General features: G+C 45.0%; 1 protein-coding gene across 1 annotated transcript in view; it reads left to right on the top strand.

Annotated features, from left to right (window-relative positions):
* The window catches only part of RARG (retinoic acid receptor gamma), a 369,787-nt gene that overhangs the window by 30,703 nt on the left and 320,939 nt on the right, over nt 1-18,145 (top strand). The gene's annotated exons all lie outside the window — the stretch shown is intronic.

The raw sequence follows: 18,145 nt of genomic DNA, 5'->3' as shown, positions 1-18,145 counted from the left end.
CGACTTGCGCTGGGGGGCGCTGTAGGATAGGGAATAGTTTAATTTACTATCCAAAACCTTCCCTACTATCCACGGGGACTGGAGTTGGAATAGTAAATGAAACTATTCACTATCCAGCGCCCCCCAACGCAAGTCGTTGTAACGACTTGCGTTGTAAAAGTTGCGTGGTAAAGGCATGCGTTGTAAAAGCATGCGTAGTAACGACATACATCCAACAGGGACGGCTTTGCAAATCCTCAGGTATGTTCCAGAGCACAATCTCTGTGAAGCAATCAGGTTTCCCTTGTTATCGACATTTAGTAATTCGGTAGGTATTCTGGCACAACAGTGAGTTTGAAATATTGTCCTGCCAAAATATTAGATCCAGATTATCGACTACCATAATATTTTCAAGGGAAGCATATAACCAAGAATAGAATTATTATATCTAACTCCCCATATATAACATATGTATCCTCTAGGTACATATACGAGGAGTTAAGATTAGTACATCTTTATTACCTATATATACCTACCTTTGTTATAATGTCGGAGTTGACATTGTCAATACAGCATTATGACAGGTTGAAATTTCGCCACTTGATTTTGCGACATACATCCACGTGGGTGATACAAAGGAAATTACAAAGTAGCAAGAAGGGATATACAGCTTCCTTGAATGTAGCATACTCTGTCCCAAACTATCTGTAAAGGTAACACTGGTAGAATAGTAGTTACATTCAAATCTGGGGGAGGATTCTGAGGTTGCAGAAGAGTCTGCAGATGTGGATGCTATTTTGAAAACTATTCAAAGTTCTTGATATAAAAGAGATGCTTGTTTTGCCTTGACTTCTTTGGGTGTGGTTACAATTTTATGATGCCCACCTATACCATAGAGTCAATTCATTGGGCTCTCCTGATTTCCCTGTGGGCAGAGAGCACTGCTTTGAACTCTTTTCGGAGGCTGTTATGCTTTCCAGAGTGCAGTGCTGGTGTTTTAGCACCGTTGTAGGGTATAAGTACAAATTATTGTGTGCGGGTTGATGGTTTCCAGATGAAGGGCCATCCAGAGCCATGAGCCTGAATTTCTTGGTGGATGGCGACAGAACTGCCCACAATTTTCTGTGGTTGCAGTAACTCCTGATCCGATTCGACTTGAAGACGTGGACATGTCTTTTCAGACTTATCTGACTTATCTGTCGATGGGAGAGGCCTGCTGTGGCTTCTCAGTGCAAGGTCATAGGCCTGTTCTCACTTCTCAGGTTGGTCTTCATGCCGCAATGTTACCTTATGTAATATGTATATATTATTGATATACAATATCACACAAACGGTGGCCGATTTAGGCAATGGAGTTTAGGCCGGCATTTAGATGTAACTTTCACCTCAACAACAGTGCGTATGCGTAGACTATATTTTTGCAAAATAAGAGTTCCGGGGTCCCCCCACGAGGTCTACAACCTTTACACCACGGTCAAAACACCGCGGTGCCATTACGACGCGTCTTTTATGACGCAAGTCGTTACCCCGACTTGCGCTGGAGGGTGCTCTAGACTAAGGAATAGTAGCTTTACTATTCCAACACCTTCCCTACTGTACGTAGGCTGGAGTTGGAATAGTAAATCTTACTATTCCTAAGTCCAGCACCCCTACAGCGCAAGTCGTGGTAACGACTTGCGTTGTAAAAGATGCGTTATGATGTACCGCGATCATTTTGATCGCGTTGTAACATCGTACATCCCACACGCAGGCGGGTAATATGGTACATTTATGGCTATCCTGCTCTTGCTTCTCTGTAAATGGCTCTGACTTTTGTTGCTGGATTAGGACTGCTTTTACTTCTCTGAGTGCGTGAGCGGCCTCACAGGACTTCTTTGAGGAAGGTTCTACTCTGTGTATTGTAAAAAGCCTCTCTTAACTTCTCTGCGTGTCGCGACATGCATGCTCTTACTCCTAGGTGGATGGCAAGAGGCCTGATCTGAAAAGACTTCTCTGTAGCTACTGAGATTCTGTCAAGGCTTTCCAGCGGCTAGTGGGACACTGCCGTGATATGTGTGAGCAGAGTGGAATTCTGTTTGGGTGTCTCTGCAAACCGAGGGGTGGGGGCCTTGGTGTCACTGTAGGTGCTGAAAGGTGACCTCTCAGAGGGCAGATCGCTCTGCTGCTCAATTCTCGGGCTTTTGAACGGTAATGAATTAAACCCAGATCTGTTGACTGGGTGTGAGTGTTTGATTGGTTCAAATGCTCCGTCCATCACCACCCCCTTTTGTACCGCTTTGTCGCCATAAATTGGCAGGGTATGCTCAGACGTTGAGTCCCTTGCTCTCTTTGCCACTGGATTCAAGCTATCCTGGCTGAAGACGGCTGTAATGCCAGAAACTGGTCCTTGGAAGCTTGTTTCTGGTCCAGTGAAGGCATGGCTTGGCAGTTCGGGCTGGACTGTTCCCATGAGGCACAGGGTCAGACTGATTTGCATATGGCCATGTCTGAACTGGGGTGGCAGAGTGGGCTAAAGAACGGTGATGGATTAAACCCAGATCTGTTGACTGGGTGTGAGTGTTTGATTGGTTCAAATGCTCCGTCCATCACCACCCCCTTTTGTACCGCTCAATTCTCGGGCGACTGGCTAAGGAGCAGCTCCTACTTTAGATGTAGAAAAAAAGTAGATTTTTCATAATCTCTGGAAGGGTGGTTGGCATGTGACAGACTTTCCGCACCCTCTGGCACACGCCTGGTTTCTCATGCCAGTGCAAGGACCGCAGACAGATGTCTGCCACTCTGCTGACTTATCTGAGCCTCCCTTTATTAAAACATGTATTTGCTTCCAAGCTCCTCCCCCTGCCTGAGTGCAGACAGCAGCCCGGGGACACATTGCATGTGGGCTGCTGCATGAGTTAACCGTGGTGTGGCCAGGAATGCAGCACTGCCAGTCTGAGGCAGAGAACCTTGCTCTGTTTTTACTATTCTCCGAGTTTCACTCTGCGCTGGGTCGCTGCTGTGCCCAGGAAGTGCCACCATTATTCGTGATATTAAGTCAAAATAAATTCACTATTAAATAAATACATCACATTCTTGTAGTCTTGAGCAGACTACACATATTACAGAATAAAACAGACATACAAAGTAAATACAGAGTACCAGACACAGGTTAATGAAAAAGACTCATAAACGAATAACAAACAACTTATATCAAATGCAAAAGGAAAAACTACAATTCTTAAAAAACAAAATCAGGAAATATATCAACCACACATGACCTACATACAGCAACAAATTGCAAACAAAAACGTTATGCGTAGACAGATTGCCACATACAACATTCTAACATAGAATCATATAATAACATTCCAAATTGCATTTCATCCTGCAACCCCATACTTCATATTAGTAGAGGATGAGTTAGGCTGTATTGCTACCTTCACCTTTGAACTGTCGCATATTTTAGACCTGCTTTTTCAAGTTTTAAGTATTTTTGGATGTATGTAGGGCGTGGCTAGCCAGCCCAGCATGACAGTCGAGATTTAAAACTGCTCCCAGGTAGCACCCAATAATCAGACGAAATCACGAGCTGATCAAATGTCATCCTCCCTGAATGCCTGCAGAAACGCCTGGCGCCGTGCCTACTTCACTGACCAGTCTTGTGGCGATGGCTGAGAGTGGATGGAGGTGGCATCTGGGACCGTGAAGCCCTTCCACGTGGCTGGCAATACTCTCTATGCGCCCTACCCAAGGGTTACGCAGCTTGTGTATGCCTTTGTGGACCAGATGACGTTGGTGGGGTTCAGAGGCAGAACCACACCCCAATTCCTCAGAACTAGAGAAACACACTTTACAGACAAGGTCTTTCAATGGGGAGGCGTCACGGAGACTGTCGGGAGTCTGGTACCTTGAATCTGTGTTCTCCGACCTAGACCCTGCGAGCTTGCCTTCCCATCCCACAGACCCACACAATGTGGCTCAGGCCCGAACGGTCCGGAGGTGCAGAGCTCATACACATGACAATTTATTTGGGCGGAGCGGCGACCTACCGGTTGGGTCCTCCTGGAGAGCCCTGACCGGCTTTGGAAAGTCCTCCGATGAGTTTTGAAGTGGACGCCAGACAATAGGTGCCCCATTGGCGGTGAGCCCTGACGCACACTGCGGCGACCTGCAGAGACAGTGGGGGCCTGGAGGGTTGTTTTCTCTTCTGCAGTCAACCTGTGTATCCATTGGAACAGAGTTGATGCCACCAACAATGATGAGCCATAGGATCAGACCCCTCCTGCTCATTGGAGTACCCGCATGACTGTGAGTGCTCTCCCACTCCCCTAGAAGGCCTTCTTGTCTTAGGAGACAGTAGCAGACCCCCTTGACATTCCAGCAGAATTTGGGCTCTTTGTACCAGGGACTGCAATGCAGAAGGATGTAGCAGATCTACCTCTAAACATCCAAAAACCAAGATTAGGCACACTAGGACTTGGGTCCATTACGGTCAGGGAAGCCTGACACCTCTACAACACTCACTCTCCATGTTGGCCCTCCCTGGGGACGTCTGGCAATAGAGGTGCTCTTGGACTACTCCGCCAGGCTTACTTCGAGCTTCCCTTGGGCATAATATCACAACGTTGATGGCCCAGACAATAATTCACAGCATGAGTGGTGCTCCTCTTCCCACCCCACGGAAGGATTCACTTGCTCTCTGTTGCGCTGTGCTCCAGGTGGACTAACCTATGGAGCCCAGGTGCTGAAAGACTTGTACCCTAATATCTACCACCCTACCTGGGAGTACCCAAAGCATTCTTATAGTTTGTGAAATGCTAGAACTGGATGGGAAGTGACCTGCTTGGAGAGGCTGAGTCCTCCTCCCTATTCATGAACCACAACTACAGTGCTGCTAACAGAGGCTGTTACAGGCACTGATTCTGCTACTGTAACACAGCAAAGGACTATGCAATAGTTTAGGTGCCTGGACCTTGCACTGTTTCCTGGCCACTCATGCTACATACCTGAGTGGCTCTCTTTTAGACCACCCTGTTGAGCCCAGTGGCACTGTAAGAGGGCCTGTGCGTTCTGAGACCACGGCTATGGGTTATCTTCCAGACACACAACCGTACCCCCGCAACAATGGGGCGGACCAAATTGATTCACACTGAGGCCCCATCATCAAAGACTTCCTTGCAAGTTTTGGCGAGACAGCTCTGTCTCGCCATGGGTAAATATGACACCATGCTAGAGGCCATCAGATCTTCTCCTGCTGCACCAAAGGCCAAGGTAGACGTCATCACCATAAATGTAGGTTTTTTGCTAGCAGATCAAGGAAAAATGGCAGACTAAATATCCCAAACAGAGTCCACAATGACAGAGTTGATCCCAACAATAAAGGAACATTGTATCCAGCTACTGCATCAGACCGAGCATCTGCTTTCCCTAGAGAGTAAAGTGGGCGATGTAGAAGGCTGTTCCAGACGAAATAACCTCTCCATTGTTGGGCTCCCAAAGGAAGCAGAGGGGAAAATTATTTGATTCAAGTTACTGAACATTGGTTGAAATCGTCCACCCCTGCACAGATTCTCACTTCCTTTTTCTCAGTTAAACTCATCGAGTGCCTGCCAGGTATCCACCTCCGGGTGCGCTCCCTGTCCTTTGCTTGTCTGCCTGCTACATTACTGTAATAGGGACAAAGTGCTGTGAATGCCTGCCAGGCGAGATACATTGATTTTGAAAACCAACAAGTACTGCTATTCCAGGATTACACCCTTGCCTTCAGCAGCAATGTGCTTCTTTCTTAGGAGTCAAGAAAAAAGCTCAGGGACTTGGGTGTTAAGTACTCCCTCCATTTCCTAGCAAAACCGATCCAGGGCCAGAGGGCACCTGGGACTAGGCAGAGGGGAGGAATCCTGCCCCACAGCATTCTGACTACCCTCTTGGGCGTTCTTGTAACCAGGAATACTGGCATCGCCGATGGGGTCAAGGGTCCCGTGGTCTGATGGAGCCCTCCTCTGTGCCTTCTCTGGTACAGGCCCGCAACAGCAGGCAAGTAGACCTGGCATGGCAGCCACAGTCAGAAAGACGGTTTCACCTCCCTCAACTCCTTTTTTCTGAGATGTGAGTCCAGGATCGGGCCTCTGGCCCTTCAGTTACAAGGAGTACACTGCGGGTGATAGAGCAGGGAGATTGCTAGCGTGGCTCCTCTCCTGTGTAACTCCCCAAATTCCCATAGCAGAGTTTAAGATATCAGATGGAACACCCATGTATTTCCAGAAAGAAATCCTTAGAGGTTTCCGAGATTTCATTGCTTGCCTTTACACCGAGTCCATAGGCAAACTTTCTTCACAAGCCACTGCCTTTCTGTTGGGCTTACAACTTCCTCAAATCTCTCCTCAAGATAATGTAGACTTAGATGAGCCCATCATCCCTTAAGATGTCTAAGCAGCCATATCAGATCTCCTGAATGTTAAGATCATGGGTATATATGGACTCCCTCTCAATTTCTATTAAACATTTGCTAGCATCCTTGATCCCAAATTTGTGGAGCTATATGTGACGTCCCTATCTGAGGGCATCCTCCCACAGTTCCAGCGAGAAGATATACTCATCTCCATATTGAAACCGGGGCGACCTGCTAATGACCTGTCATCCTACAGGCCCATAGCCATTCTTAATTTGGACTATAAGATTCTGGAACAGAGCCCTGCTTCTCATTTCCTCCCACTTGTATCCAAAGCATGCATCCAGAGCAGAACAGATTTATACTTAAATCTTTAAATCTTCGCTGCTTATTCCGCATGATGGAGGCAGCCCCCTGCCAGTCCCCCCTATCTGGCCAACAGCTATGATGCTCAGTCTAATTCTGGAAAAGGCATTTGATACTGTTCGTTGGGAATATTTGTTCGAGGTCCTACGTCACTACGGAATTGGTCACCGTCCTATTCACCTTATACATACACTCTACACACAACCTGCAGTATTTGTTTTTACATCAACTTCTTCTCCCTTTACAATACATTGTGGTTCCCATCAGAGCTGTCTCCTATCTCCCCCTGCTCTTTGACCTTGCCATGGAGCCACTAGCCCATCAACTGCGAGCAGGAGGATTGACCTGGGGAATTCCACTTCTGGATGGAATTAGAAAGTCTCCTTGTATGGTGATGATCTCCTCATTTATATACAAGTTTTTTTAAAGATCCCACTACAGAGCTAGAGCATATCCCGGATTTTTTACTGTTTCGGGTCTCTGGACTAATTGGTTCAAGTCCTGTATCTTTCCCTTTACTCCCAAACTTCCACAATGTCAGGTATATCTGGAAGCTGGCTCCTTGTGCTGGGAAGGCATATGTTTTGATACATAAGTATCAGGATATACCATAGAGACTTGGATCTGTTCGAGGGCAACCTTACAAGAGGAGTGACATCTATCACCACCCATGTGTCCTACTGGAAGTCGCCCCCTTGGCCCCAAAAGGATGCATTGCCCTTTTGAAGAATATCTTCCTCCTACCCCTCATCTACTACTTTGCGAATCTTCCCCTAGCCTTATCTCCGGGTTTTATTCGAGGCCTATATGCGCTGTTGTAGTGAACTAATCTGGCACACCGGCAGGTGGAGGGTGGCCCTTGTTAAGCTCCAACTTCCGACTGTTGATGGCAAACTAGGTATCCTCGACTTTGAATTGTACTGTATTGTATTGTCTTGGCACACAACTCCAATGGCTGAGTAGATGGCTCTCTGGCCTCTCCCATGAGGGGAGACAACCTATGCAGCACCCCAATTACTGCCACAGAATCTGAACCCAATACTTATTGCTGCATACGACGACAGTCACATTGGGTGGCTTGGCAATGTTATACTGGTGCCACTACCCTAACAAAGCAGGTGAAATTAAATGCTCCTTCTATCCATTTGCTGGGTGCCCCAGCTCCCATAGGTGCCCTCTAACTGCCAGGGGCTTTCGCTCCTGGAGTGGCTTGCACAGAACAACCTTTGAAGATCCAGATGACCAAAGAAAGTGTCTCTCTTTCAAAGAACTCACGGATAACTTTGATTTGCATATAGGCCAATTCCTTCTTTACAACATTATACATTAAGCGATAAGAAGGTTATGCTCCACCCTGAATCCCCTCTAGAGACACACCTGTTAGTCCACGCTATATAAACCATGGGGCACAGATTACGACACATTTTGTGGTTTTAAACGGCCCTCATCCCTCTATTATTCCCGAAGTTGACATTTCTGAGGGACAAATGGGAAGTCGATGCAGACAGAGGGCCTGATTTAGGAGCTGGCGGTCTTGGGACCGCTGTTGCTATTCGGCAGCCCAACTGCCGGCATACCTGGAGGTATGATCGCCGAATTAGGATGCGGGTAGTGAGACAGCCATAACACCCTTGCAAGACCGCAGCCACTACCAGGATCTTGAGTGTATGGAGGCGGTGTCAGCATTGGCACTGCCATGGGGATAATGATCTTCCTTCCCTCCAACTTTTTCATGGCGAGAAAAGGTGGGCGGCAAGGAAGGGTAGGATCCCCAAACAGGGCACCAGGGCAATTCAGTCCAGTGGGAATAGTGGTTAGTTATGCTTCCACTGTGGTGCATGCAGGGTTTACCATGCATAACATGGTGCATGGCAACAGTGCGCCCACGACAGTGGTGGCGCTGCAGTGTGGTGGCATTGTCTTCTGGCTCTGTAGTCGAGCCGAAGCATGAAGTTGCCGCAAGTCCACCTCAGACACACTGCCAGCCCAGCGGGAAAGTCATAATCCAGTGGTCGGGATACCACCTGCTTGTCGGAGTTTTCCTCACCTAAGCGGGCTGGCGGTGTGCCCCCCAACTCCTAAATCAGGCTGAGTCTTACATGGCAGATAGTGGGCGCATGCTGGACTTTCCTCACGTAGTCACCAGCAGCGCAAAGTTCGAGCCTATCTCTCTCTTCTGGTGTTTAATAAACATTCTCTGCAGATATCACCCGCTTGCCCCCGTAATGGCGGACTTCACACACATACTCTAGCCCTGCCCCTTACTTAGACCCTCCTGGACCTATATATTAAACACACTTTCCTCTATCACACTTAAACCAATACCATTCGGCTTGCCTCTAACAGTGTTGGGAGTTTATTAGTGCTCCAAAAAATATCGAGCATCCTCACGGCTTGCTCAGCTGGCATTAATCCTTGCCAAGAGAGTGATCACCTCTCACTGGAAATCTGCTGCTCCTCCCTCCTTGAGTGTGGGGTTCCAGACCCTCCATAAAATGGGACCTGCAGAAATCTCTGTAATGCAAAGAGAAGAAGCCACGGGGCTTAGAAAAAGCCCCCCTGGTGGCAACTTGGGAGAACGTTTAACAGCCATCTTCTACGAGAGAGCTCCCTTAAAGATTCCCCCAAAGGGCAACTCATGTAAGGCGATACCATCCGCCTCTCATATGCATAAGGTTGTTAGAGATGTTCCCACGTGGACACGATGACAGTCATTTTATTTTTGCCGCAAACTCAGTGGTGCGGCAGATCCTCTGTCAATTCAAATTTTCAAGTTAATATCGCAGTCAGACTCTATCTAAGCACTGCCCACACCCTCCCTTCCTCTTCCCTCTCGACCACTTCACCATTGCTTACCTTTGTCAGTTTCAATGTATTTGTTTATGACCAACCAGTCTTGGTGATCAAGAAACTTCCTATGATGTGGTCTCAGTCGCTGCCACTAACCTAGACACAAGGCAGATTGAATGATATATGAGACTTCACTGGTGTTACAGGGTTCAGTGTGCATGACTAGATGCTCAGTTAGCATTGTTGCTCATTGAGAATTATCATCAGTAATGTGTATTACGTTTTAAAGCTACAACATACCAAGACATTTTACTTTAAATAGTAATGTTTTTTGGACCATAACTTTATATTTTTTTATTGATAGATTTCCAGCTGGGTTGGGGTAATGGACACAAGGCATGGCTTTGGCATGCCCTATGTTTAATTTCTGCTGAAACCGGTGACGGGCTACGCAATGAGGGCAATTGGGCTGCGTATACTGGATACTAATCATACTTCAAGGTACTCCTACAGAACATGGCAGGCGTACCCTATGCGTATGGCTAGAGACAAATTCCTGGTAGTTTTAAGCCTATCACCATAATAACCCGAAATGTCGCTATAAAACCTTTCCTAAGCAGAATGGCTCAGTAAGCTGAAGTCTTGGCCCTAGATCATGCAGGGAACTGTTTTTACAAGATCAGACCTCTGTACTTCCCTGAGGGGTAAAATGTGTACCATGAAACGGGGGGAAAGCTGGGCTGAAATGGGAACCAAAGAAGCCCTGGCAAATTGTGTCAGACCAGCCCCATTACAGTGCGCAGCGAGGGAGCCTGACCACTCCAAGATGATTTGGGGGGTTCTCCTCCAAGAATATTTGGAAAAAATGGCTAAGATGGTGCATTTTACAACACCTTTTCATTATATATTTAACTGTATTAACTTTTACAGCATAGAAATAATGACCTTACTTAGCCACTTAGACAATTATAATTAGGCATTTTTTCATGTGTGTGGGTTATAGCTCCAATTAGTAAGTCTGCATATAAAAACATCAACGTGCAGTTAAGACTCCCTTTTAATGAGCCACAGTATTGTGCTAAAAAAGGACACCGTAGGAATGTCGAAAAGCAATTTCTGCATTGGTTTATCAACAAGAAAGACAAAGTTTGTTAACCATGTCATCCTCCAATCAAACAATGTGTACTGCCGCGATGTACAATATATATATTCCACATTTACTGAATCGTTAGATGATTACCACAGAAAAGACTTAAATGGTAATTTAGTCCATCACACTGACCATTTATTACCGCCAGAACCTCCGAGGTCTGATCTGGAAGACAAGATCACTTTTTTGCAGGCATGGGGTTTTTAACTGAGAGAGGGCCAGGGCCAGCTTTAGGGCTGATGGCTGACAGTGTGACAGCCTTTTTCGTGTTCCTTCAAAGATTCCTTCACTATTACCCTGGAACAGTGCCTCTCATCTCTCCATAGCCCCTCTCAAATGTATTTCCGTAGTTTTATAGGGCCTCTCATACCAGTGTAGGATGTCTGAGCAGTTTACATCACACACCCATTCAGAGACAATGAATCAAACATGTGTAAAAACAAAGGGGAACTCTAATGTGTAGGAGTCACGTGTCCTCCATACTGGTAGGCATTTGTGCTTGGTCTGTAGAAGCACAAACGTAGGATTTAAAACGTGCCACAGTGGTTGGTTTTACTAATAAGAATTTATTTTTATCCTAACAAACCCTTTTTTAGCAACATTAGGATAATGAAAGACTGGGAGAAAACAACTTTCCATTTTGAATGTAATTTGTTTAGAAGTTTTAGACCCTTTAACTTTTAGCACAGCTTTTTTATCTTTGATGAATTGTATTGTTACCTTTTATCACTTTGTATCAATTGTATAGGTTTCCGGTAGTAGGCTCCATTTCTTGTGCTTTTTAATTGTATGGTACTTTTATGGTATTGTTGTATACCGAATAAAGTAATTTGGTGATGATGATGATAAACTTTCCAATCTGTACGATGCAGTTTGCATGCAGCTCTTTGATGCAGTTCATCCTTACTGTGCTATGTTACATTTGTAACTTATGAATTTCCAGTAACAAAAGGATCTCTGTGACAAAAGCGGTATCCCATTGAGCTATGCACCTAAAATACAGTTCTGTATTCTGCATGTTACACGTTCTTTGCAGCAGGCATTATTAACCCTCTTCCCTACTTTAGATGAGTCAAAACTGCCACTAGACAAAACTCAATTGTTCTCCAGAAAAACATTAATCACCACAGATACCTTAACACTTGTACTGCTGCCTGAAAACTGCTGGTTATATAAGGAGCTCTGCAGCAAGTGCTTTCAAGCCAATAAGATATGTCAAATCACAATTTCCACGGGAGGCTGGAAGGGTGAGGGGGAGCGATATTGCTGCAAAACTAACCCCCCATACACAAACCCCTCACACAAAATCCTCCACCCTTCCAGCCTCCCGAGGAAACCCTTGATGCCCGGTCCGGCCAGTCCGGCCTGGGGTAAAAGTATCATCTGTCATTCGCAGAGTTTAAATACTGAATAAGGGGATTTGCAGAGCTAAATAATATGTTAATTATTAATTAAAGAAGTTACAGCTGTCTAGCAAGATATTAATTAGACAACAACATAAGGACATTTCACGATGTTTACATGAACACACAAGAAGGCGGATTTGCTATATGTGATCTGCACATCACACTTAGTCTCTTTTCATGTATCCAAGCAATCTATCATATCATCCCACTATTGAGTGCAAACTAGGTGTGGAATGCTTATCCACCTAAAGCATTGACAATTAGATAATCTGCCCACCAATGGTGTTACAGAATATCACATCCATAAAGTATTTAAAACACCAGTGCACATCATATCAAGTCACTTTCATCCCAATGCCTTATGCACAAGGCATTGGGATAAAAGTGACTTGATATGATGTGCACTGGTGTTTTTTGTACTTTAAGCATTTCAAGATGTGCTTACTTGTGCAACCATCTCTCCTCCGCAACACACTTTTCCTTATTATTTATTATAATTATTATTTATGAGTTTTATATAGCACTAGCCAGACCTGAAGGTATCGGAGCGCTTTACAGCATGAATCAATCGTAGGATACATTGAGCCAATTGGTATATACAATATCCCAAGAAGCATCACATAATATCGACGTGGAGTGCAAAATGTTACACGTAAAGTAAGTTATCTCAGTACAATGTACAGGGAGCATCACCTGTACATTGAAATTCACCAGCAAGGGTGACCCAGGCAGTCAACGCATTGCTCAAGCCTTCACAGATAATGTCTAGGATGATATCACAAATGTCCTCATCACTCCAGCCATGCCCAGTAAGCGCTGGGTGTAAATTGCGGCTTCTGAAGTTCTGTCCAAATTACCCACAGATTTTTGCCATGCTTTTGCTAATTTTCCCTAGCTCATGGGCTCTGATCACAAGTGTATTACATGAGCCCAGGCAAAACCTTCGACCACTCCCAGACAGCTTTGGGGGCAGATCGAAGTCTGTTGAGGAACAAGTGCTAGTCCCCAAAAATGAGTGCAGGTAGGCCCCACCTTCAATCACCGGCTCAAATTAAGCACTGACTATACATATATGTGTATCTATCGATCTATTTATTGATTGAGCTATCTAGCCTAGCTTTCAGGGATAAAAGGTATGCAGGGTCAAAAACGTTGTGTTTCCCATTTTAGCTTCGACAGGAAATGCTGTTTACAGCTAAAGCAAAAACCACTGAACAAATTTACGCCAAACTTGCCACGACAGTAGAACTTTACTCAGAAGGCGTGCTGATCCAGTAATTTGCGAGTTATTAATGTTTGGAAAAGGTGTCAGTTGTGTCTTTAGGGTTATCAATTTTGTACATTTTAGCCATTTAAAATCATAATTTCTGAGAATCACATTCAGATTTTGAAATGTGATTGCTTTATAAAGGGGAGGAAATGTTTTACAGCCATCTTGAAAAATCCCAATTGTGGTCTAAAACGAGTTAACAGCACCACAGGGAAAAAAACACAGAAAGCTGGAGGCACTATGAGAGGTGTCCAATTGCAGGGAATTGATGTGATGAGGGGCACTCAGAAGTGTAGCAATGGGTGTAAGAACAGAAAAAATAAATTTGCCATGGTACAATCGTGATTTTCATGAACATTTTACTAAAATAAACAGTTGAGGCTATGGTTGAGTGATGGCTCTTGTAGGATGCACAAGTTAGTGCTGCAGGGACAGGCCGAAGGCCATGACCTGAGACCAACCAGGGTCTTTAACTTAAATGTCACAAGAGGACCGCTGCAGTCATTGTGCCATCCCCTACAGTGACAATGCAAACATGACTGCAGATCTGCCACCAGCAGCCTGGCTGTGCAGGTTTAAACAGAAAATTAGATCTGTCAAGATAACCCCTTGTGACAGGCCTAAAACCCTCCGTATAAATATTTATATGTCACCACTAAGTAAGTCTTACTGCCCATTAAGACAGGGTGTATGGTATTTTAAAGTAGGACATGTAAAAGTGAATGTTAAACATGACCTTACAGAGGCTTTCACTGTGGCAGGGACTTTCACTGTGGCAGGGTTGGATGTTCCATAGGAAACCAGTGGGATACAATATTAATTTTAATAATGTTATCTCTGCCTAGGAACTAACTGCAAATGTAATGTTTGTACTTTTTGAAATATTTATTATAATTCAAATTCACGGGTGAAGTTGGACTATTAATCCCTTTTTTGGAAAGATCAATCAATCATTACTTGTAGAGCACAGCTCATTACCCATAATGGTATCCTTGTGCTATGATGCTGGCGTAGTTGAAGAGCAAGGTCTTGAGTTTTTTCCTGAAGTTCGCCAGTGAGGGAGATGTATGGAGGTGGAGGGTGTTCCAGGACTTTACAGCGAGATGGGAGAAGGAGTGTCCTTCACTGTGACTACTTCAGATGTGCGGAGTCTATTCCAGAGTGAGGGAGCCAGAGAGAAGGTTTCAAGATGGTTGGTGAAAGTTGAGGCGGTAGTTCAAGTATGTTGGTCCTTGTTCATGGAGGGTTTTGTAGGTGTATGTCGGTAGTTTGAAAGGTGACTTTTAAAAAGTCACTTTGCCCTACCTGAAGTCTCTGGAAGCTAAATCTTCATTTTGCTCTCTCCCTTCTGCCAGCCAGTAATTAGCATTTTAACCCCTTCAGCGCGCATGACAAAGCCAGCTCGTCATGGGCGTTACCTGCGCTATGCGCATGACGAGCTGGCTTTGTCACGTAACACGGGTTTTTTAAAAATTCAGCGCGCAGCGGGAAAACCGCTAGCGCGCATGCGGTTAATGGGTGTGAATGAGGTGTGAACTTGCTCCCTAAACAGGGACAAAGAGTCTTGGGTGTAGGGTAGAGCTGTTGTGCCCTTGACATGATGGCCTGGGGGCTGGGCCTAGTGAGTTGATTAACTTCAAACTGGCCTTCCCTGTCACAAGTAGATATAGCTAACACCCATCTTCTCTCTGGTAGCTAAAAGCTCAGTTTTGTCTTATCAGGCTTCTTTCTGTCTCTGAGTTTGTTGGAGGGTACAGGGACTGCCTAAAACTGTATTTTAGTGTTAGATGTGGGAGGGCACTAGTGCACTCCCTCGCACATCCTCACCTTCTGAGCCCAATTTTAGTGTGGCTGGAGACTTCAGCCATCTTTGACAATTCCCCAAGTGGGTAGGCTTAGCCACGGAAGCTGTAACCACATTGGTTAGGGCATACCCAGGAATTGTTCACACCCACTATCTAATGCCAGGAACAAATATGGCACCTCCAGGTACCTACTTCAGAACTCTCCTGGACCTGTGGAAGATCAGAAGAGGACTGAATCTGCTGTCTGAGACCTGAAAAACTGGGAAGACTGATCCTGCTCTAACTCTTGTACCCAGGACAAAGTGGACACCAAGGGTCATAAGACTAACCTCCTGATAAAGCTACAGGGACACAGAAAGCTACAAGAGGCTTTAGAAGTGTACTCATGTGGTGGATTGGGACTTAAAGGACTTATAAGGTCAAAAGGTACAATATTTCACCAGTGTGAACATGATTAGTATATCCGACCTGCACTCCGTCACAGTCAGCGTCAAATTGCACCTAGGTCCTGTTGTACCATAATCTGTTCTATCATTGGCACGTTGTGCTTCTTGGTGAAATTTCTACTTAAAAGTTTAAAAATTCATACATCATTGTGTACGTGATGCATGAAATTGCAGAACTGCTTCACCAAAACTTTAAAGTAGTGCTCAAAGTGCCTGAAAACGCGGGTCGAACAGTGGACACACTTACCACTTTCCTTAATTGGTCAAATCTCAATTATCAAGATGGTAATAGCTCCACAATTCTTGTACCTATTTGCCAACAGCCCAGTTAGGATACTGTCCATCTTCGTCAAGCAATCATGACAAACGCTCTGCTGTCTAGTCTGGGGAGGCCGGCAGCCATGTGTGAGGTGGGACATTTTGACGTAACCTCTGCGCTCTGGCCGCCAAGAGGTGCTGGACCTTCAGATTTATTACTTAGTGGCACAAGCACACTAGATTAACTACTCGCTCCTCGGTACAGGTTCAGCCCAGATAGAACACACTATTATGCGCCTCAGGCCCCTGAACTATGATCTGTCTGCAACCCTTGGTGCACATGGATGATGTGGATGTGGTCGGCATGATATATGGCATGTTGGGCTCAGTCCAAAAGGGCAAATTGAACGTTGACATACTCCCCACCCTTACCGGCCCAGTATAACATCCTGCTTCCACCCATGCTCAAGAAACTGACAGCGTACAGGTTGACCGTATCAAAAATTGATAAGTTGGGGACATCTTCGCCCATGGGGAATTCATTAGCCTGCATGAGTTTTGGGATCGGGTGGGAACATCACCCATGACAACCTTGCCTTAGTGTCGGCTGCACTCTGTGGCTAAAGAGGCCTTTCCAAACGTCTGTAGCCCGCCTCTTGAGCGCAGTGCACTTATACGCTACATACAATGTGTGGCTCTGGGCAAATCCATTTCCTTTCTCTATAAAGAGGTGATCTTGCATGCCCTGGTCCCAACCTACACTAGCAGGTTGGAGTGGGAGAAGGAGTTGGGAGCCCGATATCTGATAAATGTTGGTCTTACTGCTTTGCACAGTTATGAGATGCCCCCTTACATATTGTCACCAGATTATACAATTACAATTTTTACACCGTCGCTACATCACCCCAAAAAACCTAGCTACATTTACAGCGATGCTGCAGTGCCATATAGGAAGTGTGGGGCAAGGGCCAATTGATGCAGGTTTTCTACATATTGCATTGGGCTGCCTTATAAGTCCAGATATTGGTCCTGGGTGATTTGTCTGTTGACTGACATGGTGTGCTGCACAGTGACCCCCTTGCCCACTGCAGGTTTGTTGGGTGCCCCTATTGACTATCTTAAAGGACTGCAGCGATTCTGTAGTGATGGCCCTCTTGCTAGTTAAAAGAACTGTCCTTACATTGGGTGCAAACAATAGCATCTACGTGGATTCAGAACATGGTAAACTCCAAAGATTGAGCCAAAATATATGTTCAAGAACTACTCCCTGCATCTCAGCATAAAGATTTCTGGGAAGCACTTCTAATTTGCTTCCTACAGCAGTCCCAATCAGATGCCTCCTCCATGATCAACACAGCAGCTCCTGACCTCCCTGCCACAATGGAATCGCCCACAAAATTATTGTTCAGATATATTGTTTTTTTTTTTTTTTTTTTTTTTTTTTTTTTATCCTCATTTGCCACCTCGCCACCCAAAACTTCTATCTTAGTCCACCACTGGGCTTTTATATCTCATAGGCTGGTTTAGAGTAATGGGGCATAAACATCACATATTCTTGAGTCTGGCCTTCCTCTGAACTATCCCTCTTGGCCACCTGACTCAACATGTGTGTCCTCCTCCATCTCTGTTTATCGACCTGAACAAAAACCATATACCAGCGAGACAGGCACGGGCTTAATCATCGGACTTCAACATAAAAAATAATTCAACCAAAACATAACAAGAAGGGTACCCAAAATCCTCTATTTCTCTTAGAACGGTCTAAAATATCAAGCTTAGCCATATATCTCATAGCTAAAATCCAATCCATTAAACTAGGACTAAGTGGTGAGACCCATAGTTTACATATCTCTCGACGTGCTAGCAACATAGCATAAAAAATAAGCCTAACATTGTTATTCAAAAATCTGTTTTCTAAATCATATCTCCCGGTAATAATTAATTCAGGGCTTACCTCAATGCGTTGGTTCAGAGATTTGGAGAGAGAGTTACTTACATCTATCCAGAATTGCTTGATTTTTGGACAGGACACAACATATGTAAATCATCCACATTTGGAACTTTACACTTTGGACATCCAACAATTCCTCCAACTTTAAATTTAGAAAGTCTATACGGAGACCAATATGCCCTGTGAATGGTAAATAAAAGATTTTGCCTTAGGTTTGCAGGTTTAACAATACTATAAAGCATGAACATAGTTACTTGCCATTGGTTTTCTGTCGCAATCCTTGGCAAGCTATCCATCCACAGGGTCTCTGGCAAAACGAATGGTCCATCTTCCATTTCTAGTATCTGCCAGTACCAA

The sequence above is a fragment of the Lissotriton helveticus genome, chromosome 1_1, assembly GCF_964261635.1.
Source record: "Lissotriton helveticus chromosome 1_1, aLisHel1.1, whole genome shotgun sequence".
In the NCBI taxonomy this organism is placed as follows: Eukaryota; Metazoa; Chordata; class Amphibia; order Caudata; family Salamandridae; genus Lissotriton; species Lissotriton helveticus.
The sequence above is the reverse complement of the archived record's forward strand: the minus strand, read 5'-3'. Positions and strand labels throughout refer to the sequence as shown.